We start from the raw sequence: 26064 nt of genomic DNA on the forward strand, positions 1-26064 counted from the left end.
ACAGAACAGACAACCTACTGGAGAACAATATGACATCACAGAGAGAACAGACAACCTACTGGAGAACAGTATGACATCACAGACAGAACAGACAATCTACTGGAGAACTCAGGTCAAATAAACTGAGGCCCATTTGTGGTTAGTTTCACCTTGTGAGGACTTTCACCTCCACTTCACATTTTCCCACAAAACATTTTTCTTTAGATTTTTCTTTGAGCAGACTGCAGCTTCATCCAGAGGACTTGGACTACTGTACTAATCTCTTTACAGGAACCGCAGTCAGAGGGTGGACGGAAGCTGATATTTGCACTGACCCAGATTATGACTGCAACTGGGGTGTTTAATTGAGATACTCTTTATCTAAAACTCTCTGTTTAATCCCCTTTGATAAGTGGTCTATCAATAGAACAAGTACTACTTCCATTGTTGAAATGAAATCCACAATGTCAACTCTATTCCTAGACCTATTGACCTTAGTACGATAAGCTATATATTTAGCTAACATTTTGCTGTCACAACACTGAAGTAACATGATCTTTAGATCAACCCTATCCTGTACATATCCTATTGACTGACTTAATGGATAACTATGTACCATCACCACTGCAGGCATACTGACAGAATTTTGTCAGTTCCGGAAGCCTCATTAAACTCAGAGGCGATGGCGTTTGGATGGGAAACAAAGAAATGCTGCTTGGCAGTTGACAATGAAGGTGTAACGACCTGGGTGTCGGGGGGGGTGCGAAGTCAAACGCAGGAAACAGCAGAGCTTCAATAAGTTGAGTCTTTAATCCCCAACTGTCCAACACAATGTCCAACACGGACGAACTGGGTGAACATACACGGTTCGGTCCAACGACACGAGCCACAATCCCAGTCCACAAATACAATCTCCACTCCCGAAATCCAAAAGGTTACAAAGTAACAATCCCGCACAAAGACGCCTACGGGCTGGCTGACAAATAAAGCCATACTAATTACCCACTTAACTGAACACAGGTGTAACAAATAAACACATAAGGAGGGGGAGGAAAAAGAGTCAGTGGCAGCTAGTAGGCCGGTGACGACGACCGCCGAGCGCCACCCGAACGGGAAGGAGAGCCTGCCTCGGTTGAAGTCGTGACAGAAGGTCAATCAGTTCTCTCCATGATCTCAGCCTTGAGAGTGAAGCTCCACTAGGTAGCACTAACCTCCCCCTCCCCACCCAGAGGTGAGTCAGACAGCCAAATGATGCAGACGGGATGATAGATACCATCTTCCAAAATGCAGTTAAACCCACACTCCAACATCCACTTGTTCAAGTCAGCCAAATGATGTTCAAGGCTGCAACAACATTTAAAAAAATATGCTGGAGAAAGTAATTTAACTAAGCTTAGAGTGTAACAAACATGTTGGAAAGTTTTAGAATTTGATCGTAAATCTGACAAGGTCATGTGTTTGAGCTGGTGACCATTTCACCATCATCTTTCTTTATTTAAGAGCACAAATGATCACATTTCTCTCTCCTGATTGGATGGACTGTCATCAAGGCAAAGTGTGGCTACTTTGAGTATGTGGACACCTGCATGTTGAACATCTCATTCCACAATCATGGGCATTATTATGGAGTTGGTTCCCCCTTTGCTGCTATAACAGCCTCCACTGTTCTATGAAGGCATTCCACTAGATGTTGGAACATTGCTGCGGGGACTTGCTTCCATTCAGCCACAAGGGCATTAGTGAGGTCGGGCACTGATGTTGGGCGATTAGGCCTGGCTCGCAGTCGGTTGTTTGAATGTTTGCAGCTTCCTGGCAATGTATCGCTGTTAAAAAGGGTGTTATAGAATGGCAAGCCAAATAGTTATTGTCACGAGGTGTTGACTACTCAGTTTACCAGAACTGTTTGGAATGTGTTTACACTTCAATCGATGGACCCATTATGTAAAGATCTCACCTTACCTGCACAACCAAGTGCCAGGCAAGTTCTTCCACACCGATCTCGACAAACCATTTCTGTATGGACCTCGCTTTGTGCATGGGGGCATTGTCATGCTGAAAAAGGAAAGGGCCCTCCCCAAACTGTTGCCACAAAGTTGGAAGCACAGAATCGTCTAGAATGCATATYCGGTAGTATTAAAATTTCCCTTCACTGGAAAAAGGGGTCTAGCCGAACCATGAAAAACAGCCCCAGACCACTATTCCTCCTCCACCAAACTTTACAGTTGACACTATGCATTGGGCTTGGTCATGGGAAACCCATTTCATGATGTTGCTTCCAGAGGCAGTTTGGAAGTCGGTAGTGAGTGTTGCAACCGAGGACACGCGATTTTTACAAGCTACCCGCTTCAGCACTCGGCGGTCCTGTTCTGTAAGCTTGTGTGGCCTACCACTTCGCAGCTGAGCCGCTGTTGCTCCTTCACAATAACAGCACTTACAGTTGACCGGGGTAGCTCTAGCAGGGCAGAAATTTGACGAACTGACTTGTTGGAAAGGTGGCATCCTATAACGGTGCCACGTTGAGCTCTTCAGTAAGGCCTTTCTACTGCCAATGTTTGTCTATGGCGATTGCATAGCTGTGTGCTCAATTTTATACACCTGTCAGCAACGAGTGTGGCTGAAATAGCCAAGTTTGAAGGAGTGTCCACATACTTTAGGCCATGTAGTGCGTTTGTCACGTTGACTGGTCAGACATTTGTGTTCTAAATCTAAAATCCACCTGTTTTAAAATGACCACTAGATCATCCGAGATACCGGAGTATGATTACAGGCCTGTTACTGAGCTTTTTCTACTTTGACCCCAAAGACAACACAAAAGATAATACAATATATCATTTGGGAAGTTAATTACGGTATAGATAGTCTCGCTTTCTCTGGAACAACAGGAGAGTTCTTTTGACATAAAACACCTGGAAAGCTAAGAATTACCCATCGGTGCATCCTAACCGTATCACAGAGAGGGAAACAAATTGCCCCACGGTTGTCTGTCCTGACTGAGATAAGAACGACTGCATGAGTCACTCCCTGAAAGAAAGAATGGAACAAAAGAAAGAATGAAACAAGGCACAGCCTAGGCCCACTGTTACATGACAGTATGACACAGAGGGGGATAGTGTTCATAAAAGAGATTCTCTGGTACTTTTATATACTTGTTAGCCAGTAGTTCTGAAAGTAGCGCTACGTCGCATATGTGCACCACGTCATTGCGCTCGCTCTCTCTCACTCTGATGTGTGTGCATCTTGCTAGCTGTCACTCAAATGGTGAGGGCCTGAAGCTCATTGGCTAGAACTCGAATTGCTAGGGGGCTGGCCCACTTGGGAGAAAATGGAGGTAAAATGGCGCAGCACAACTTCAAGAAAAACGGTCAAATCAAATCAAATGTTATTTGTCACATACACATGTTTAGCAGCTGTTATTGCAGGTGTAGTGAAATGCTTGTGTTTCTAGCTCCAATAGTGCAGTAATATCTAACAATTTCACAACAATACATACAAATCTAAAGTAAAGGAATGGAATTAAGAATATKTAAATATTTGGACGAGCAATATCAGAGCAGTATAGACAAAGACACAGCAGAATAGGATAGAATACAGTATATACATATGAGATGAGTAATGCATAGACAAAGATACAGTAGAATAGGATAGAATACAGTATATACATATGAGATGAGTAATGCAAAATATGTAAACATTATTAAAGTGAAATTTTTAAAGCGGACAGTTATTTCAAGTCTATGTATAAAGAGCAGCAACCACTAATGTGCTAGTGACGGCTATTTAACAGTCTGATGGCCTTGAGATAGAAGTCTCTCGGTTCCAGCTTTGATGCACCTGTACTGACTTCGCCTTCTGGATGATAGCAGGGTGAACAGGCAGTGGCTCGGGTGACTGTTGTCCTTGATGATCTTTTTGGCCTTCCTATGACATTGTGTGGTGTAGGCGTCCTGGAGGGCAGACCACACCACCCTCTGGAGAGCCCTGCGGTTGCGGGCGGTGCAGTTGCCGTACCAGGCGGTGATATAGCCCGACAGGATGCTCTCAATTGTGCATCTGTAAAAGTTTGTGAGGGTTTTAGGTGCCAAGCCACATTTCTTAAGCCTCCTGAGGTTGAAGAGGCGCTGTTGCGCCTTCTTCATCATTCTGTCTGTGTGGGTGGACCACTTCAGTTTGTCAGTGATGTGTACACCAAGGAATTTGAAGCTTTCCACCTTCTACACTGCGGTCGGTCAATGTGGATAGGGGGTGCTCCCTCTGCTGTTTCCTGAAGTCTACGATCAACTCCTTTGTTTTGCTGACGTTGGGTGAGAGATTATTTTACTGGCACCACACACCCAGGGCCCTCACCTACTCCCTGTAGGCTGTCTCGTCATAGTTGGTAATCAGGCCTACTACTGTTGTGTCGTCTGCAAACTTGATGATTGAGTTGGAGGCGTGCGTGGCAAGGCAGTCATGGGTGAACAGGGAGTATAGGAGGGGGCTGAGCACGCATCCTTGTGGGGCTCCAGTGTTGAGGATCAGCGAAGTGGAGGTGTTGTTTCCTACCTTCACCACCTGTTGCACAGGGCGGGGTTCAGACCCAGGGCCTTGAGCTTAATGATGAGCTTGGAGGGTACTATGGTGTTGAATGCTGAGCTGTAGTCAATGAACAGCATTCTTACATTTCCTCTTGTCCAGATAGGATATGGATCTATTGGGGTAGTAAGCAAATTGAAGTGGGTCTAGGGTGTCAGGTAAAGTAGAATTATATGATTCTTGACTAGWCTCTAAAAGCACTTCATGATAACAGAAGTGAGTGTTATGGGGCGATAGTCATTTAGTTCAGTTACCTTAGCTTTCTTGGGTGCAGGAACAATGGTGGACATATTGAAGCATGTGGGGACAGCAGACTGGGATAGGGAGAGATTGAAAATGTCCGTAAACACTCCAGCCAGCTGGTCTGCGCATGCTCTGAGGACGCGGCTAGGGATGCCGCCTGGGCCGGCAGCCTTGCAAAGGTTAATACGCTTCAATGTCTTACTCATGTCAACCACGGAGAAGGAGAGCCCATAGTTCTTGGTAGCGGGCCGAGTCGGTGGCACTGTGTTATCCTCAAAGCGAGCGAAGGTGTTTAGCTCGTCCGGAAGCAAGACTGTGTCCACAACGTGGCTGGTTTTCCCTTTGTAGTCTGATGGTCTGTAGACCCTGCCACATACATTTCATGTCTGAGCCGTTGAATTGCGACTCCACTTTGTCTCTATACTGACCTTGTGCCTGTTTGATTGCCTTACGGAGGAAATAACTACACTGTTTGTATTCTGCTATATTCCCAGTCACCTTGCCATGGTTAAATGCGATGTTTCTCGCTTTCAGATTTGCGCGAATGCTGCCATCTATCCACGGTTTCTGGTTAGGGTAGGTTTTAATAGTCACAGTGGGTACAACATCTCCTATACACTTCCTGATAAACTCAGTCACCGCGTCAGGGTATTCATCTATGTTGTTCTCGGAGGCCACCCGGAACATATCCCTGTACCTGTGATCAAAACAATCTTGAAGCGTGGATTCCGATTGGTCAGACCAGCGTTGAATAGTCCTTAGCACGGGTACTTCCTGTTTGAATTTCTGCCTCTAGGAAGGGAGGAGCAAAATGGATTGGTGATCAGATTTGCCGAAAGGAGGGCGGGGGAGGGCCTTGTAGGCATCCCGGAAGTTGGAGTAGCAGTAGTCGAGTCTTTTAGCAGCGTGAGTTGTACAGTCAATGTGTTTGTAGAACTTCGGTAATGTTTTTCTCAAATGTGCTTTGTTAAAATCCCCAGCTACAATAAATGCGGCCTCCGGATATGTGGTTTCCAGTTTGCATAAAGTCCAGAGAAGTTCTTTGAAGGCCGTCGTGGTATCTGCTTGAGGGAGAATATATACGGCTGTGACTATAACCGCAGAGAATTCTCTTGGGAGGTAATATGGTCGGCATTTGATTGTGAGGTATTCTAGGTCGGGTGAACAAAATGACTTAAGTTCCTGTATGTTATCACAATCACACCATGAGTAGATAATCATGAAACATACACCCATGCCCTTCTTCATCCCAGAGAGATATTTATTCCTGTCTGCGAGATGAACTGAGAACCCATCTGGCTGTACAGACTCAGACAGTATATCCCTAGAGAGCCATGTTTCCGTGAAACAGACTGTTACAATCCCTAATGTCTCATTGGAAGGAAATACTCCCTCTGAGCTCGTCAACTTTATTATTCAGTAACTGAACATTAGCGAGTAATATACTCGGAAGCGGTGGGTGGTATGCGCACCTCCTGAGTCGGACTAGAAGTCCACTCCGAGTACCTCTTTTCCACCAGCGGTGTTTTGGATCAGCCTCTGGAATCAGTTCAATTGCCCTGGGGGGTACAAACAAAGGATCAGACTATTATTCCTGGTCGTAATGCTGGTAATGCTGGTGAGTTACCACCGCTCTGATATCCAAAAGTTCTTCTTGGCTGTATGTCATAACACAAATCAATTCCTGGACTAATAATTTAAGAAATAACACATAAAAATATAAATACTGAGGCCTCCCGGGTGGSGCAGTAGTTCAGGGCACTGCATCGCAGCGCTAGCTGTGCCACCAGAGACTCTGGGTTCGCGCCCAGGCTCTGTCGCAGCCGGCCGCGACCTGGAGGTCCGTGGGGCGACGCACAATTGGCCTAGCGTCGTCCGGGTTAGGGAGGGTTTGGCCGGTAGGGATATCCTTGTCTCATCGCGCACCAGCGACTCCTGTGGCGGGCCGGGCGCAGTGCACGCTAACCAAGGTAGCTAGGTGCACAGTGTTTCCTCCGGCACATTGGTGCGGCTGGCTTCAGGGTTGGAGGCGCGCTGTGTAAAGAAGCAGTGCGGCTTGGTTGGGTTGTGTTTCGGAGGACGCATGGCTTTCGACTTTCGTCTCTCCCGAGCCCGTACGGGAGTTGTAGCGATGAGACAAGATAGTAATTACTTACAATTGGATACCACGAAAGTGGGGAGAAAAGGGGGTAAAATAAAATATATATATATAAATACTATAAATAAGTTTCCTAAGAGCTAGAAGCACGGCAGCRCTATCCGTCAGCTCCATTTTTGCTTTCAAACTAGAGATGTCGTGGCTAATTGAGGTAAAATAGTAATTCTGCTCAGATTATGCGTGTATGAACTACACATTGACACATCCAGCCCAAAGCGAAAGATTTAAAAAATACTTCGTAGTCGCCAAAGTTCCAGAGCATGTCTTTAACAACGTGAGTAAGAAGGGAGATTAGCTCTTCTGACTGTCTGGGAGATGTAGAGAAAAGGTTAATGCTACTAATGGGAACAGGGGAGGGAGGAAAGAGGAGAGGAGCCCGATGAGGAGGGTGATGTAACCGTGCAAAGACTTAAATGGTTAGATAGAGTAGTTCTAGGTTACTTTCTATCCAGGTTGGGCCTCAGTTTGACACCAGCATAATATGAATTAATATAGTGAGAGAAGTCATTGCAATGTTCTCCAGAAAAATATCACAGCAGGGTCAAAGCAGTTAACGTTGGACAAGGAAGAATCTGGGAAGTGAGTGAGGTGTGATGAAACAGCATCCAGGGGCTTTCATTGTGTTACTATTACACATTTCAAAATTGTAAACAGATATCCTCCCCCGACAACGGAAAGGAAGGATGCCAGAAAACAACCAGCCAACGTCTCACAGACTACAGCACAAAGTTCCAAGATGTAGTTTCGCCAAGTAATTCAACAAGATAAAACTGTGACAAGGAGCCTTGAGAAACTTGGACGGTCTCCAGTCAAATCCTAGCCAGCCAAAAAGTAATTTAAACACCCATCTAAAACGAATGAATTACTTGTTATTTAAGCAATAAGGCACGGGTGTGTGGTATACGGCCAATATACCACGACTAAGGGCTGTTCTTAAGCACGACGCAACGCGGAGTGCCTGGATACCGCCCTTAGCCGTTGTATAGTGGCCATATACAACAAACTCCAGAGATGCCTTATTGCTATTATAAACTGGTTACCAACGTAATTAGAGCAGTAAAATGCTATGTTTTGTCATACCCATGGTATACGGTCTGATATACCATGGCTGTCAGTCAGTCAGCTTTCAGGGCTCGAACCACCCAGTTTATAATTCATCTTTTGACCTGGCAACCACATTTACCTCATCGCGTTGGAAGTGACGAAGATGACGTTGGAGTGTGAAAACACACAACAAAGCTGGTCACAGGCCAGGGAAAGCAATTTACCTGCTGATAGGTCCGGCAAATGAAGGAGAGAAGCCGCCTTAACAAATACAGAGGTAAGTAGCAGAGGCAATGGAAGGCGTAATTGTCAATTTCCACCCGGGGATTGCTGTATTATTTAATGTCTCAGACACGCATAATTAACCAAGCAATCATGTACATGAAAATGCCTAAATGATCAGGATCAGAAGGAACTGGTGTAGCTACGTATCAATGACGTCATCTGTTACGCTAACTATGGAGTCACTTTTGGACTGAATCAAGGAAGGCAGTTGTCCAAGTTAGGCCTTAATATATCATAGAGTCACACCAAGAAATAACACAAAAAACAGGACATGTTGTGAGAAATCCTATGCCTCTAAGACATTTWAATTTTTWATTTATTTTACCTTTATTTAACTAGGCAAGTCYGTTAAGAACAAATTCTTATTTTCAATGACTGCCTAGGAACAGTGGGTTAACTGCCTTGTTCAGGGGCAGAACGACAGATTTTTACTTTGTCAGCTCGGGGATTCAATCTTGCAAACTTTCGGTTACTAGTCCAACGCTCTAACCACTAGGCTACTTGTCGCCACATCATAAACCAATCACAAATGACCGTGAAAAAACCCAACTTGTTCACCAACAGCAAACTTTACTATTTCATCGATCTTGATTTCATTTTATGTTGGTTTCATCTTAGAATGAGGCAAAGCTACACGTGTCAAGGTCCCCTCTGTCCTGGATTGAGTGTATGTTTAGTGAAAGGTCAATACGAAGGGTTCCAGTCAGTGCTGTGAGCTTGTAACCAATCCACTAACAGCAGCCATTTATCCTCTCACCACCGAGGACCTGTCCGAGCTGATCGAATATGACAGTGGGTGAGCTAAGGCTGCAAATTCAATTTGGCAAGATGGGAGGGAACCCTTCGCCCATATTCAATTCAGAAACAACTTCCCTTTATTGAGTGGTGACAATAATTACTGATACATCATGGTGACAGGTTCATTATAGCAGCTGTGGTGACGCTCCATAGAGGTGATGCAGGCTGCGTACCGAAAAACACCCTATTCCCTGAATAGGGGCTCTGGTTAAAAGCAGGGCACTTTATCTGGAATAGGGTGCCACTTGGGATGCATCCGTAGCGTTGCAGCCATCAAAGGACCTTTCAATTATTTTCTCCAATGACAGAGAGGAGCCTGGCGGTCATGCAGGGCGCCCGGTAGAACGTGTTGGGGACAAGGACACACCGGACAGTCTGACAAATTAAGACCAGCATGCGAATCACTCTTCTTAAGGCTTTGGTATACACAGACATGTACACCCACTTATAAGAACACACAAACCGAATACACACACACGCACCAAACACACACACCCTTTACGTAGAGGAAGGGTGAAAGCGTTTGCAGAGTGAGGACACCTTCACTTAGAGGGTAGTAGAGGACAGCCAATCACACGCACTGATATGACAGCACCTCTTGATGGATGGCCCCGCCTCCTCTGATTAGAACTGAATGTCCCTTCACTCACAGAACAAGGAGATATGCTTAACTAAGGTTTGGAAGRTGGAGACTTGAAACGCACGCGGGAAACCTATTCCCTATTTAGTACACTACACAGGGAATAGAACACCATTTGGATCTCAGCCGAAGTCTCAACGGCACCAGTGAGTGATCAGGGGATAAAGGCATTACCGTGGTCCTATTCGTCATCGCCCATTTTCTTAATCAATCCAATGAACTGAAGGGGGAAATTAAACCCCTTTTCCACAGAGAAAMGACAAGTTCCGCATCTGAGCCAAAACTACTATTGATTGAAAACGTATTTGAAAATGCAAACTAATAGGAAGGAATAGAAAACTTTGCTAAATTATTAAACTGAAACTTTATCGCCATTGAAACAGAGCCAATGGTTGTTTGTTCCAGACTTGGATACCTTAGTAAGGTGATAGTAGTGATGACACAAGCTGGAATTTTCTTGCTTATCCCAACATACATCTTGGACTGCCTTTGTGGTCTCAAATTATCTAGCTACCTACATCTCTCTGGCTCATAGAGCCATACAGTACCAGTCAAAAGTTTGGACACCTACTCCTTCAAGGGTTTTTCTTTATTTGTACTATTTTATACATTGTAGAATAATAGTGAAGACATCAGAACTATGAAATAACACAAATAGAATAATGTAGTAACGAAGATAGTGTTAAACAAATCCAAATATATTTTAGATTTTAGATTCTTCAAAGTAGCCACCCTTTACCTTGATGACAGCTTTGCACACTCTTGCCATTCTCTCAACCAGCTTCACCTGGAATGCTTTTCCAACAGTCTTGAAGGAGTTCCCACATATGCTGAACACTTGTTGGCTGATTTTCCTTCACTGTGGGGTCCAACTCATCTGAAACCATCTCTATTGGGTTGAGGTTGGGTGATTGTGGAGGCCAGGTCATCTGATGCAGCACTTCATCACTCTCCAAGTGCGACTGAAATTTTCCAGATTGACTGACCATGTCTTTAAAGTAATGATGGACTGTCATTTCCCTTTGCTTATTTCAGTTGTTATTGCCATAATATTGACTTGGTCTTTTACCAAATAGGGCTATCTTCTGCATCTTTTGTATACCACCCCTACTTTGTCAKAACACAACTGATTGGCTCAAACGCATTGAGAAGGAAAGAAATTCCACAAATTAACTTTTAACAAGGCACACATGTTAATTGAAATGCATTCCAGGTGACTACCTCATGAAGTTGGTTGAGAGAATGCCAAAAGTGTGCAAAGCTGTCATCAAGGCAAAGGGTGGCTACTTTGATGAATCCCAAATATAAAATATTTGAGTAGGTGTATATATAAAATACACCTTCTGCCTTTCCAGCAGATAGGCCATTAGCTTAGCTACCTTATAATAACATGTAAAACCCTGTTTTGGAGACCATAGCAGTATTGCACTTGATAACCCTGTTTGATTGTGATGGGGGGGTTGGGTTTCTCAGAAAAGTAGAACACTCCATACGTCATTCATTTGATCTAATCTAAATATCAAATAAACAATGCGTGGTCCTCCCTGTGGCTGTACGGAATCATCCTTAATAAATACATGAATAATACATAAATAACTCCTAACATGGGGTGAGCACTGAGGGACATGATGTCTGTAATTAGGATAAATACATACATATTTTTCTCTTACAAATATCAATCAAAACAGTGCTTAAATTGAAATTAACATGATAATGGAATGGAAATGTACTGTATATTTACAGGTTTAAATATCACAGTTTATCTCCATTTATCTCCACCGTGTGGATTATTTTTTATTATTCATCTAATCATTAGATTAATCATTAGAAACATTAGATTCAAGAGGTCGTTGGAGGGCTCGGTGACTTTTCAAAGTGTGTTGGCGTCAACAAAGCACAAGCACCTATCACTTTCAGGCTTGGTTGGTTCAATGACCTTCTACATGGACAGCCTGAAAGAGGGAGAGCCACTGAAGCAACACTAGAAAACCAATTCCACTTGACTATCAACACACTGGTAAGTGCGGTGACAAATTCAACCTCAATTACCCATACCATCACGCCAATGTGTGCTGTGTGGGCTGTGCAAATGCAGCGCTGCGCATTCACAACCATTTTCGTTATATGAGGGGGGCAGACGAGAAGGCAGTACCGTAGCTCTGCTCTCTATAAAGGGCAAATGCAATACTTACAAATCCATCAATCGCTGTGATCAGGGGATAAGGCATCACCATGGTCCTACTCGTCATCGCCCATTTTCTTAATTAATCCAACATACAGAAGGAGGAAAGGAAACACCTTTTCCACAGAGAAAGGACAAGTTCCGCATTTGAGTGAAAGCTACTGCTGATTGACAAAGTATTTGAAAAGGCAAAACTAATAGGAAGAAATTGTCACACGTGCTCCCGCTCTCCCTCTGGCGCTCCAGGCTGCCATTATTACGCACACCTGTCACCATCATTAGCAGCTGCACAATATGGGACTCACCTGGACTCCTTTGATGATTGACTTCCCAACTCGGTCTGCTCCTCACTTTGTTCCCGGTGTCAGCATTAACGTCGTTATGTGTTCATGTCCAGATGCTGTCCTGTCCTGTCTGTTGCTAATTAAATGTTCACTCCCTGTACTTGCTTCTCGTCTACCAGCGTCGTGCCTTACAGAAATAGAGAACTTTACTCAACAATAAACCTGAAACAGTAGCTCTGCTCTCTATAAAGGTCAAATGCAATACTTAGAAATCAAATCAATCTCCGGGTTTACGTCTGTGGGACAGTAATGGGGGTGGCAGGTAGCTTAGCGGTTAAACGCGATTAACCCCCAAAAATCGATTTGAAACCCCGAGCCGACAAGGTGAAAAAATCTGCCGTTTTGCCCTTGAGCCAGGCAGTTAACCCCCACCACCARCACCCCCTAAACTGCTCCCCTGAACATGAATTAAGGCAGCCCCACGCACCTCTCTGATTCAGAGGGGTTGGCTTAAATGCGGAAGACACATTTAGGTTGAACTCATTCAGTTGTGCAACTAACTACTGTAGGTATCCCCTTTTCCCTAATGAAAGTCAACTCCCCTTTCTTTTTTATATATTTCTTTACACAATCAGCTTAAATTGATTTAGGGGTGGCTAAAAAAAAGTGTCTAGCTTCTAAGAACGTCTAGAGGACGAGGGGAAACTACGACAGCAGAAATGCAAGATGAACTGTACAACGTAAAGGTGAGGGCGGCTAAAGAAGCGATCTTTATTATATGGGATGTTCGAGGCGTTTAGGTGTATTAAGCGTAAGGGAATCAGGGCTTTAGATGTATTAAGCCTAAGGGAATCAGGGCTTTAGGTGTATTAAGCGTAAGGGAATCAGGGCTTTAGGTGTATTAAAAGCCCTAAGGGAATCAGGGCTTTAGGTGTATTAAGCGTAAGGGAATCAGGTTTAGGTTGATAAGCCTAAGGGAATTAGGGTTTAGGTGTATTAGCCTAAGGGAATCAGGGCTTTAGGGTATTAAGCGAAAGGAATCAGGGCTTAGGTGTATTAAGCTAAGGAATCAGGCTTTAGGTGTATTAAGCCTAAGGGAATCAGGCTTTAGTGTATTAAGCCTAAGGGAATTAGGGCTTTAGGTGTATTAAGCCTAAGGGAATCAGGGCTTTAGGTGTATTAGCCTAAGGGAATCAGGGCTTGATGTATTAAGCCTAAGGGAATCAGGGCTTTAGGTGATTAAGCGTAGGGAATCAGGGCTTTAGGTGTATTAAGCCTAAGGGAATTAGGGCTTTAGGTGTATTAAGCCTAAGGAATCAGGGCTTTAGGGTATTAAGCGAAGGGAATCAGGGCTTAGTGGTATTAAGCGTAAGGGAATCAGGGCTTTAGGTGTATTAAGCCTAAGGGAATCAGGGCTTTAGGTGTATTAAGCGTAAGGAATCAGGGCAGGTAGTTAATAAGCCTAAGGGAATCAGGGCTTTAGGTATATAAGCTAGAATCAGGGCTTTAGGTGTATTTAAGCCTAAGGGAATTAAGCTGTAGGTGTATTAAGCGTAAGGGAATCAGGGCTTTAGGTGTATTAAGCCTAAGGGAATCAGGGCTTTAGGTGTATTAAGCCTAAGGGAATCAGGGCTTTAGGAATATTAAGCCTAAGGGAATCAGGGCTTTAGGTGTAATAAGCCTAAGGGAATCAGGGCTTTAGGTGTATTAAGAATAAGGGAATCAGGGCTATAGAAGTACGAGAGGTTAGAGGATGGACAGTGTATAAGGGCTTTAGTGGTCGCTTGCCTGAATTAAAGGGGAGGGGACCGTGCAATGCTGAATTAAAGGGGAGGGGCTATTGGTCAGCCAAAGGCCTAGTGTTGTGCTGAATTAAGGGGATGGGCTAGGTATTGGTGGGACAGGTATACCTGTGGCGGTTGCGGAGTCCTCCTTGTCATGCTCCTCGTGCTACTGCATGGTCCGGTGATAGCTGAGCATCACCTCCCATAATGCCTTGCACAGGTCGCTCAGGCAGGGGAAGTAGCTGTCTGGAGTGATGTGCTGCGGATGAGACAGGAGACAAATATGGAAAAAGAGAGTGGGAGGGAGGGAGGTGTTAGACACACTTCCTGTTTTTTCTTCCTGTGAGGTCACAATGAAGAAATGATGTGATTGCCAGACATCAATTATTAGCCCAGCACCTAAAGATGTACGTATGCTCACAACCATTTCTGTGGAGTTATTTTTGACCACAGGACTTGATGTGTAGCCTATAAGGGTGGGTTTGTTTAACACCCAAACAGCCAGAGGCCAGAAAAGGATGAAATGTGCCACTGAACGTAATTGGCCACTATTTCTACTGATCATCCATAATCAAGGATAACTTTGATATATAACAGTCCAAATAACAGTCATGTACAGCAGAGAAATGTTGATGTCTGGCTGAAACTCTTCTCCTATCCATCCTGTTGGTCTTGATTAAGCCTGATTTGTAGCCTTCCAGTTGACATTCAAGGACTCACATCTGAGGAGAAACTTCATCTCAGTGCTCCTTTAATTAATCAGTCAGTAGCATAATGAATACACCTTAACAAAGAGAACAGTGGAACAGCTAACTGTCATCCCAGAAGATGTCATTCAAATTAGGATGGGGCTGTATGTGAAGAAGTAGGCTACTGGCAGACAGGCAGGTAGACAGGCGCTTATCTTCAAACCGTCTTGCAGCCAGAGAGAACTGGCTGTGTGTCACGCCCTGACCTTAGAGATCCTTTTTATGTCTCTATTTTGGTTTGGTCAGGGCGTGTGTTGGGGTGGGTATTCTATGTTCTATGTTTTGTAGTTCTATGTTTTGGCCGGGTAGGGTTCTCAATCAGGGACAGCTGTCTATCGTTGTCTCTGATTGAGAACCATACTTAGGCTGCCCTTTCTCCCACCTGTATTTGTGGTTAGTTGACTTTGTTTGGAGCACATAGCCTTTAGCTTCTCGGTTTGTTTTTGTAGTGTTTATTGTTTTGTTCGGCATCATTTTTATTAATAAAAGGAAAATGTACGCTCACCACACTGCACCGTGGTCCTCTTCTTTTAACGGCCGTGACACTGTGTGTGTTTTTTCTTTTTCTGACCCACAGACACCGATGGTTCAGTAATGAGCCTGAAACTATTACATCGACGACAACGTCGAACACTATTAAATTCCTTGTGCCTGACCCCTACATTTTTTTTAAAGTCCAAAGAAATTTATTATATTGTACATAGACCTTTAGTAGGCCCATCAAAACATGACCTGCCTCTTGTGGCACAATTTCAGGCACAAAGCAATCTAGTAATACTTTACACATTGGCCTATGTAAATGGTGTGACTGAATGGAGGGAGGGACTGTCATGATGACAGTTGGTGCTTTCTTTGAGATTCTCAGCTTCATTTGAGAAGTAAAAAAACAACCCATCACTCTGGGGAAAAGGGCAAATGAGTTGAGTTAGGTTTTGGCCAACCTCAACATAGCAGCTAGCATCGTCATAACTCTCTACGGCTGGCATTGAGAGGCTCGCCCCATCAAGCCCAGCGGTGCACAGAGCTCCGAGGCTACATACCTCGTGGCCTGACACAGATCAAGGACCATTTCTCCAGCCGTAGTTTTCAACACCGTCAGAGACTAAAGAGTCATCATTGCATTCTGAAAGGAGTCTGCTGCCGCTCACCAGAAGCTCTATGATGCCAATTGTTTTAAACATAGCTCCGTGTGTGAGACCTCCTGTTCCCTCTACCAGGCAGCTGTAAATTACCGACAGCAAGCCACGCACACCAGGGCTTTCTGCAGGGGCAAACAGTGCATAGCAACACGGACCTTGGCTGTGGAAAAGCTAACAGGAGCGAAGGGTTCCAGATCAATTTATGTATTGCAGCCGTCTCTCTTTCCCCTCTCAAAGTTTACCGCCAGCCTGTAAATTAGAGGAAGCCAGGGTTCAGGCTGCCAGACCCACTCGGCTGCCAAACTCTTTCTCCAAATGCCTCTGGGTGAGAGAATTCACAATCGCAAACAGCGAGTGGAGTGAATGATATCATTCAGTGACCCCACCCTGTCTCTCCAGTGATGCAAAGCTCCAAAGCTAATGGAATACAAGGAAAGCAATGTTATTGCCCGAGTTAGAGTTGTAGTGTTTTTGATTCATGTTGTTGAGTTCATGTGTATGTCTGTTTATGACTATAGTACAAACACCACAACAAAGGATAAACTTTCTTTCACATTTGGTGTTTGTTCTTTATTTTGGCAATACCCACTTGTTGCAAATCAAACATTTCCCATGCCGTAGAACCTACGGCACTCAACAGAAGAGTTGACACTTTAATACATAATGAGTTTGGTTAWATGTAAAAAAAGAACATGTTAAGAGAACCCGAGGGGAAGGTAATACTAACATAGAGCCCTCTGAGCCTCCTGAGTGGCACAGCGGTCTAAGGCACTGCAGCATTGCAGTGCTAAAGGCGTCACTACAGATCCGGGTTCGATCCCAGTCTGTATCGCAGTCAGACGCGACCCGGGAAACCCATGAGGCAGTGCACAATTGGCCCAGCGTCGTCCGGGTTAGGAGAATGTTTGGCCGGCCGGGATGTCCTTGTCCCATCGCGCTCTAGCGACTCCTGTGGCGCGCTGGGCACATGCACYCTGACACGGTTGCCAGTTGGACGGTGTTTCCTCCTACACATTGGTGCGGCTTCATGTTTCGCATGAGCTCCATCTCATCCAAAAGATATTCGATTGGGTTTAATCAGCAACAAAGTTCAGATACGCTATGGTGTTCATTGCTCAATTGGTATCAAAGGACCAAATGTGCATCAGGAAAACACTCCCCAATCCAGTACACCACTCCCACCAGCCTGTACCGTTGACACCAGGCAGGATGGGGCCATGGACTCATGCTGCTTACACCAAATCCTGACTCTGCCATCAGCATGACACAACAGGAACTGGGATTTGTTGGACAAGGCCATGTTTCTCCACTCATTTGTCCAGTGTTGGTGATTGCGTGCCCACTGGAGCCACTTCTTCTTGTTTTTAACTGATGGAACCAGGTGTGGTCCTCTGCTGCAATAGCCCATCCGTGACAAAGATCGACTAGTTGTGCGTTTCGAGATGCCGTTCTGCACACCACAGTTGTACTGCACCGCTACTTGTCTGTTTGTGGCCAGTCTGTTAGCTTGCACAATTCTTGCTATTCCGCTAACTGGATGTTTTTTGTTTGTCGCACATTCTCAGTAATCCACAGATATTGTTGTGCYTGAAAAGCCCAGAAGGCCAGACGTTTCTAAGATACTAGACGCAGCTCGCCTTGTACCGATGATCAAACCACAAGCAAAGAGGCTTAGGTCACTCGTTTTGCCCATTCTAATGTTCAATCGAACAGTAACTGAATGCCTCAATGCCCGTCTGCCTGCTTTATATAGCAAGCCACGGACATGTGACTAGGACTGTGGCGGTCATTACATTTTGTCAGCCAGTTACTGTCATGCAAAAGACTGCCGGTCTCACGGTAATTGACCGTTAATTAACAAACACGTTTAGTATCTTTAGGCATCCACGCATACAAGCTGCATACAAGCCACTGACGTGCGCCTTGGCAACATCTACTGTACATTTAAAAAGTCTCATAAATAATGAAATCAATCAATTGAATGTAGACCATCACAACAAATCCAATATTTATTTCGGTCAGGTCTAAAGAAACATTATGATACAAAGAAGAACAGAACAGCCTATGAGTTGGCCTACTGTATGTTATCTGACTATGCTCAATGCTCCATGTAGGCTTGTTCATTTAGCTGACAAGATATGCTTATAAGTCCCATGCCAGTCTTTCATGTTATATGATTTTATAGTAAGAAGAATATAATTTAACCTAGCTGAATAAAATAGAAAGGATATTTTTCCCATTCTGGAGAGAATGTGCATATGAAGTCGCTATTTTGAGCGTAAAAGTAAACATAAATATGCTAGATTTAGAATTATTAGGCAACTTAGATGTGAATGATACAAACCTAAGAATGTGTTAGAAATCAGAACATAATAGTCTGCATGGTGCGACTATAGGCTATTGATGATTTGAGAAAGTCACAAAAAAAGCTTGCGCTCAGTTCCTTGCCTCATGCACAGCTGTTCTCTCATTAAGTTATCATATTTTCACCCAACAAACTATTCTCAATGAATCTTTACTAATACGTAAAATGTGTTTAGATTTAGAATGTATCAAATGGGCAGGAACAGGGGCACGGGAAAATAGACTGTCACGTTCTGACCCTAGTTATTGTGTTAATTGTTTGTTTTAGTGGGTCAGGACGTGAGTTGGGTGGCCATTCTATGTTATGTGTTTCTATGTTGGGTTCATGTTAACTAGCCTGATATGGTTCTCAATCAGGGACAGGTGTTTGACGTTTCCTCTGATTGAGAACCATATTTAGGTAGGCTGTTCACACTGTTTGTTTGTGGGTGATTGTTCCTGTGTCTGTGTCTGTATGCACCACACGGGACTGTTTCGTGTTTTCGTTCGTTTGTGTAGTCTTTCCTGTTCGTGCGTTCTTCGTGTCAATGTAAGTTCTCAAGTTCAGGTCTGTCTACGTCGTTTTGTTGTTTTGTAATTTTCCAAGTGTTTTTCGTGTTCGTCTTGTCATTAATAAATATTCATTATGTCTACATACCTCGCTGCGTGTTGGTCCGATCCATGCTCCTCCTCGTCTGAGGAGGAGAACGACTTCGACAACCGTTACATAGATGACATCTGTATGTACTGGAATAATGAAGGGATGCACCCCTATACAACTTTTCCCCGTGCAGGATACTCATTAGCAAAGAATTGCTCAGTTGGTAAAACCTCTCACATTAACATTCAACAACAGTCACTGGGACAATTAGCTAAGTAGTTAAACCACAATAAACAGACAGGAAGCAGCTTAACTATAGTCCTCCTGAAGTGTAGAATAAACCCTTCTAAAAAATAAACCCCCCTCCAAAAAAAGACAACAGACAAATTATTCCGATGGGAAAATGTTTTTTAGATTTACACAAACACTGGTTTCATGGGAAAAATGGTCACATGACTATGTCTCACACATGGACTATTTAAAAGTCGCCTACGAACAAGCCACCCAGCACATGGGGTGTATTCACTGGGAACCGAAAGGAAGCAAAACGGGGAGGGACTAATGTAAACTTGTCCAATAAGAAACACTTGTTTTAGCTGCAAAAACGTTTGTTGCAAAGTGTTTTGCTACAGTTTGCCAAGTTCCTGGCTGTCCCTACCAATAACCTAGTATGGCATCATGTGATGCAATCAGTGAGTTTGTGGATGTTGACGCTGTCTGTCCCCTCGTGAGATGTTTGAGATGGAGCTAATATCAGACAACACAGAGCCTAACAGAGGAACAGCTATAGCAGCCTAAAACAATCACGCCTCTCGACACACAATATCACACAGACACACACAGCTGACTGCTAGATCCATTTCATCTCAGCCCCTTCCATATCTTTCTAATGCCTGCCACCATATTTAGAAGCAATAACAGGGCGTCACTGATGTGTCAAGCATTCCTTTACTGTGGGATATTATGAGAATGTTGCTATTATTGGAGAGAAAAATGGGTTAATCCCAAGACAATATGTCACCAATAATACTTCCAGATTTCAAAAGCATGATACAGTGCCTTCAGAAAGTATTCATTGTGTGTAGATTCAGTCTGTAACAAAACAAAAGGTGGAATAAGACTTATTCCACCTTTTGTTTTGTTACAGACTGAATCTACACACAATACCCCATAATGACAAAGTGAAAACATATTTTTAGACATTTTTGCAAATGTATTGAAAATGAAATACAGAAATATTTAATTTACATAAGTATTCACACCCCTGAGTAAAACTTTGTAGAGCTATCTTTGGTGGCGACTACAGCTTTGAGTCGTCTGGATTTTGGGATTTTCTTCCTCACAGATTTTCTCAAGCTCTGTTAAGTTAGATGGGGAGTGGTGTTGAACAGCAATCTTCAAGTCTTTCCACAGAGTTTCAATGGGATTCAAGTCTGGGCTTTGGCTGGGTCACAAGGACTTTCACATTCTTGTTCTGAAGCCATTCCAGCGTTGCTTGGGCTGTGTGCTTGGGATCATAGTCTTGTTGGAACGTAAATCTTCGCCCCTGTCTAAGGTTGTTTCCACTCTGAAGTATGTTCTCATCAAGGATTTTCCTGTATTTGGCTCCATTCAATGTTCCCTCTATCCTTACCAGTCTCCCAGTCCGTGCCGCTGAAAAGCATACCCATAGCATGATGCTGCAACCATCAGGCTTCAAGGTAGGAATGGTGTTAGACAGGTGATAAGCGGTGCCTGGTTTTATTTTTTATTTATTTTWATTTTTTATTTTACCTTTATTTAACCAGGTAGGCTAGTTGAGAACAAGTTCTCATTTGCAACTGCGACCTGGCCAAGATAAAGCATAGCAGTGTGAACAGACAACACAGAGTTACACATGGAGTAAACAATTTAAACAAGTCAATAACATGGTAGAAAAAAAAAATGAGATCTATATACAATGTGTGCAAAGGCATGAGGTAGGCAGTGAGATACACCTGCTGGAGCGCGTGCTGCGGGTGGGTGTAGCCATCGTGACCAGTGAACTGAGATAAGGCGGCACTTTACCTAGCATAGCCTTGTAGATGACCTGGAGCCAGTGGTCTGACGAACATGTAGCGAGGGCCAGCCGACTAGGGCATACAGGTCGCAGTGGTGGGTCGTATAAGGTGCTTTAGTAACAAAACGAATGGCACTGTGATAAACTGCATCCAGTTTGCTGAGTAGAGTATTGGATGCTATTTTGTAGATGACATCGCCGAAGTCGAGGATCGGTAGGATAGTCAGTTTTACTAGGGTAAGTTTGGCGGCGTGAGTGAAGGAGCTTGTTGCGGAATAAAAGCCGATTCTTGATTTGATTTTGGATTGGAGATGTTTGATATGAGTCTGGAAGGAGAGTTTGCAGTCTAGCCAGACACCTAGGTACTTATAGATGTCCACATATTTCTAGTCGGAACCGTCCAGGGTGGTGATGCTAGTCGGGCGTGCGGGTGCAGGCAGCGAACGGTTGAAAAGCATGCATTTGGTTTTACTAGCGTTTAAGAGCAGTTGGAGGCCACGGAAGGAGTGTTGTATGGCATTGAAGCTCGTTTGGAGGTTAGATAGCACAGTGTCCAAGGAAGGGCCGGAAGTATATAGAATGGTGTCGTCTGCGTAGAGGTGGATCAGGGAATCGCCCTGTCCAGACAGCTCTATGCATTCAGACCCAAGATTTACATTTCTGTCTCATCAGTCCACAGAATCTGTTGCCTTATGCTCTCAGAGTCTTTCACGTGCCTTTTTGCAAAACTCCAGCCGTGCTGTCATGTGTCTTTTTTTCAGGAGTGGCTTCCGTCTGGTCACTCTCCCAGATTGGTGAAGTGTTAGAGAAACTTGTATTTCTGGCATATTCTCCCATCTCAGCCAAGGAACTTTGTAGTTCTGTCAGAGTGGTTATTGAGTTCTTGGTCACCTACCTGACCAAGGTCCTTGCCCAGTTTCTCAGTTTGGTCGGACAGCCAGCTCTAGGCAGTCTGGGTAGTTCCATATTCTTTCAATTTCCCAATCATGGAGACCACTGTGTCCTTGGAAACGTCACAATTCTACAGTATCTCGGAGATCTACAGATAGACTTAATGGTATAGTTTCTGCTCTGACATGCAATGTCAACTGTGGGACCTTATATAGACTAGTGTGTTCCTTTCCAAATCATGTCCAAACAACTGAATTGGCCACGGGTGTACTCCAATCAAGTTGTGCACCGGAGTTCAATTTGGAGCATCATAGCAAAGAGGTGTGAATACTTATGTAAATGAGATATTTCTGTATTTGTAACGCATCAAAATGTGGAATAAGTCCAGGGGTATGAATACTTTCAGAAGGCATTGTATACCATGTTTAATATCTCAAATTGAGGAGACAAAAGTAAATTGCCMCCCCCATCTAACCCCAGTGGCTACCTGTTATCCAAGTGTTAAATTAGTGATCCACATCCAGGAGGACTATCATTGGTCCAGCCCTGCCATTTGATGGTGATGCTCTCCTGCTATGGTAGGAAATATCACAGCACGTTGCCTGGCAACTGGGACTAGTTGGCAGGAGAAAGGGGTCGCAGGGGCTCTGTGATCTTTATGCAACTGCGACCTGGCCAAGATAAAGCATATCAGTGTGAACAGACAACACAGATTTACACATGGAGTAAACAATAACAAAGTCAATAACATGGTAGAAAAAAAAAAAGAGAATCTATATACAATGTGTGCAAAAGGCATGAGGTAGGCAAAAAATCGAATAATTACAATTTAGCAGATTAACACTGGAGTGATAAATCATCAGATGATCATGTGCAAGAAGAGATACTGGTGTGCAAAGAGCAGAAAGTAAATAAATAAAAGCAGTATGGGGGTGAGGTAGTAAATTGGGTGGGTAGTTTACAGATGGACTATGTACAGCTGCAGCGATCGGTTAGCTGCTCGGATAGCAGATTTTTAAAGTTGTTGAGGGAGATAAAAGTCTCCAACTTCAGAGATTTTTGCAATTCGTCCAGTCGCAGCGCAGCAGAGAACTGGAAGGAAAAGCGTCCAAATGAGGTTTTGGCTTTAGGGATGATCAGTGAGATACACCTGCTGGAGCGCGTGCTGCGGGTGGGTGTAGCCATCGTGACCAGTGAACTGAGATAAGGCGGCACTTTACCTAGCATAGCCTTGTAGATGACCTGGAGCCAGTGGGTCTGACGACGACATGTAGCGAGGGCCAGCCGACTAGGGCATACAGGTCGCAGTGGTGGGTCGTATAAGGTGCTTTAGTAACAAAACGAATGGCACTGTGATAAACTGCATCCAGTTTGCTGAGTAGAGTATTGGAAGCTATTTTGTAGATGACATCGCCGAAGTCGAGGATCGTAGGATAGTCAGTTTTACTAGGGTAAGTTTGGCGGCGTGAGTGAAGGAGGCTTTGTTGCGGAATAGAAAGCCGATTCTTGATTTGATTTTGGATTGGAGATGTTTGATATGAGTCTGGAAGGAGAGTTTGCAGTCTAGCCAGACACCTAGGTACTTATAGATGTCCACATATTCTAGGTCGGAACCGTCCAGGGTGGTGATGCTAGTCGGGCGTGCGGGTGCAGGCAGCGAACGGTTGAAAAGCATGCATTTGGTTTTACTAGCGTTTAAGAGCAGTTGGAGGCCACGGAAGGAGTGTTGTATGGCATTGAAGCTCGTTTGGAGGTTAGATAGCACAGTGTCCAAGGAAGGCCGGAAGTATATAGAATGGTGTCGTCTGCGTAGAGGTGGATCAGGGAATCGCCCTGTCCAGACAGCTCTATGCATTCAGACCCAAGATTTACATTTCTGTCTCATCAGTCCACAGAATCTGTTGCCTTATGCTCTCAGAGTCTTTCACGTGCCTTTTTGCAAAACTCCAGCCGTGCTGTCATGTGTCTTTTTTTCAGGAGTGGCTTCCGTCTGGTCACTCTCCCAGATTGGTGAAGTGTTAGAGAAACTTGTATTTCTGGCATATTCTCCCATCTCAGCCAAGGAACTTTGTAGTTCTGTCAGAGTGGTTATTGAGTTCTTGGTCACCTACCTGACCAAGTCCTTGCCCAGTTTCTCAGTTTGGTCGGACAGCCAGCTCTAGGCAGTCTGGGTAGTTCCATATTCTTTCAATTTCCCAATCATGGAGACCACTGTGTCCTTGGAAACGTCACAATTCTACAGTATCTCGGAGATCTACAGATAGACTTAATGGTATAGTTTCTGCTCTGACATGCAATGTCAACTGTGGGACCTTATATAGACTAGTGTGTTCCTTTCCAAATCATGTCCAAACAACTGAATTGGCCACGGGTGTACTCCAATCAAGTTGTGCACCGGAGTTCAATTTGGAGCATCATAGCAAAGAGGTGTGAATACTTATGTAAATGAGATATTTCTGTATTTGTAACGCATCAAAATGTGGAATAAGTCCAGGGGTATGAAATACTTTCAGAAGGCATTGTATACCATGTTTAATATCTCAAATTGAGGAGACAAAAGTAAATTGCCGCCCCCATCTAACCCAGTGGCTACCTGTTATCCAAGTGTTAAATTAGTGATCCACATCCAGGAGGACTATCATTGGTCCAGCCCTGCCATTTGATGGTGATGCTCTCCTGCTATGGTAGGAAATATCACAGCACGTTGCCTGGCAACTGGGACTAGTTGGCAGGAGAAAGGGGTCGCAGGGGCTCTGTGATCTTTACTAGGTCTTCAGGGGGCACGGCACACTTACACTTAGCAGACTGGAGCGACAGTCAGGCAACACATTACACTTAGCAAACTGGAGCGACGTCAGGCAACACATTACACTAGCAGACTGGAGCGACAGTCAGGCAACACATTACACTTAGCAGACTGGAGCGCAGCAGGCAACATATTACACTTAGCAGACTGGAGCGACAGTCAGCGACACATTACACTTAGCAGACTGGAGCGACAGTCAGGCAACACATTACACTTAGAGACGGAGCGACAGTCAGGCAACACATTACACTTAGCAGACTGGAGCACAGTCAGGCAACACATTACACTTAGCAGACTGGAGCGACAGTCAGGCAACCAAATTACACTAGCAGACTGGAGCGACAGTCAGGCAACAGTCAGGCAACACATTACACTTAGCAGACTGGAGCGACAGTCAGGCAAACATTACACTTAGCAACTGGAGCGAACTGTTAGGCCAACACATTACACTTAGCAGACTGGAGCGACAGTCAGGCAACACATTACACTTAGCAAACTGGAGCGACTGTCAGCAACACATTACACTTAGCAGACTGGAGCGACAGTCAGGCAACACATTACACTTAGCAGACTGGAGCGACAGTCAGGCAACAGTCAGGCAACACATTACACTTAGCAGACTGGAGCGACAGTCAGGCAACACATTACACTTAGCAAACTGGAGCGACTGTCAGGCAAACAATTACACTTAGCAGAGACTGGAGTGACTGTCAGGCAACACATTACACTTAGCAGACTGGAGCGAAAGTCAGGCGACACATTACACTTAGAACTGGGCGACTGTCAGGCAACAGTCGCAACAGTTACACTTAGCAGACTGGAGCGACTGTCAGGCAACAGTCAGGCAACACATTACACTTAGCAGACTGGAGCGACAGTCAGGCGACACATTACACTTAGCAGACTGGAGCGACTGTCAGGCAACACATTACACTTAGCAGACTGGAGAGACTGACAGGCAACACATTACACTTAGCAGACTGGACGACAGTCAGGCAACACATTACACTTAGCAGACTGGAGCGACAGTCAGGCGACACATTACACTTAGCAGACTGGAGCGACTGTCAGGCAACACATTACACTTAGCAGACTGGAGAGACTGAAAGCAACACATTACACTAGCAGACTGGAGCGACAGTCAGGCAACCACATTACACTTAGCAGACTGGAGCGACTGTCAGGCACACATTACACTTAGCAGACTGGAGAGACGACAGGCAACACATTACACTTAGCAGACTGGAGCGACAGTCAGGCAACACTTACACTTAGCAGACTGGAGGCGACAGTCAGGCAACACATTAACCTTAGCAGACTGGAGCGACAGTCAGGCGACACATTCACTTAGCAGACTGGAGCGACAGTCAGGCGACACATTACACTTAGCAGACTGGAGCGACAGTCAGGCGACACATTACACTTAGCAGACTGGAGCGACAGTCAGGCAACACATTACACTTAGCAGACTGGAGCGACAGTCAGGCGACACATTACACTTAGCAGACTGGAGCGACAGTCAGGCGAC

General features: G+C 44.5%; 1 pseudogene; it reads right to left on the minus strand.

Annotated features, from left to right (window-relative positions):
• LOC111955777 (syndetin-like) overlaps positions 1–26064 on the minus strand; it is a 322304-nt pseudogene that overhangs the window by 150287 nt on the left and 145953 nt on the right.

Source organism: Salvelinus sp. IW2-2015, linkage group LG31, assembly GCF_002910315.2.
Source record: "Salvelinus sp. IW2-2015 linkage group LG31, ASM291031v2, whole genome shotgun sequence".
Lineage (NCBI taxonomy): Eukaryota > Metazoa > Chordata > Actinopteri > Salmoniformes > Salmonidae > Salvelinus > Salvelinus sp. IW2-2015.